The sequence below is a fragment of the Fukomys damarensis genome, unplaced genomic scaffold (genome assembly GCF_012274545.1).
Source record: "Fukomys damarensis isolate Sample0158 unplaced genomic scaffold, DMR_v1.0_HiC HiC_scaffold_15, whole genome shotgun sequence".
Classification (NCBI taxonomy): domain Eukaryota; kingdom Metazoa; phylum Chordata; class Mammalia; order Rodentia; family Bathyergidae; genus Fukomys; species Fukomys damarensis.
The window spans coordinates 64903552-64903978 of NW_022900927.1; positions in this window are offsets into that span (position 1 = coordinate 64903552).

A 427-nucleotide genomic window follows, 5' to 3' on the forward strand; every position below is an offset into this window, starting at 1 on the left:
TCACCCCTCGGGCTGCAGGCCCGACCCGCGACGCCCCGCCCTTCACCTGCGACCAATCAGAGCTCGGGAAACTGCCACGCCCGCAACATGTTCCAAGGCAGCCAATCAAAATGTGGAACAAAGTTACGTCACCCGTCCAAACCTCGCGGGGTCAGAGGCGTAGCTCGGCCAGGAGGTGGAGCGAAAGGGGGCGTAGCCTAGAGGCGTGGTCGGGGCGTGGCCGAGCGTGGGAAGCGGCGCTCAGCTCGTCTTTCCCTTCCCGGCGCTTGGAGTGACTGGGCTGCTTCGCCGCGTAGAGGACGTCACTAGCCAGGAAGAAAAAGGAATTAAAGCGCAAGTCTTTAACGCAGAGCCCTTCGGGACTCCCTCCTACCGCCAGCCTGGGCCCTGCCCGGCCCCGGCCTCAGGCGGGAGGACCAGCGCCCCT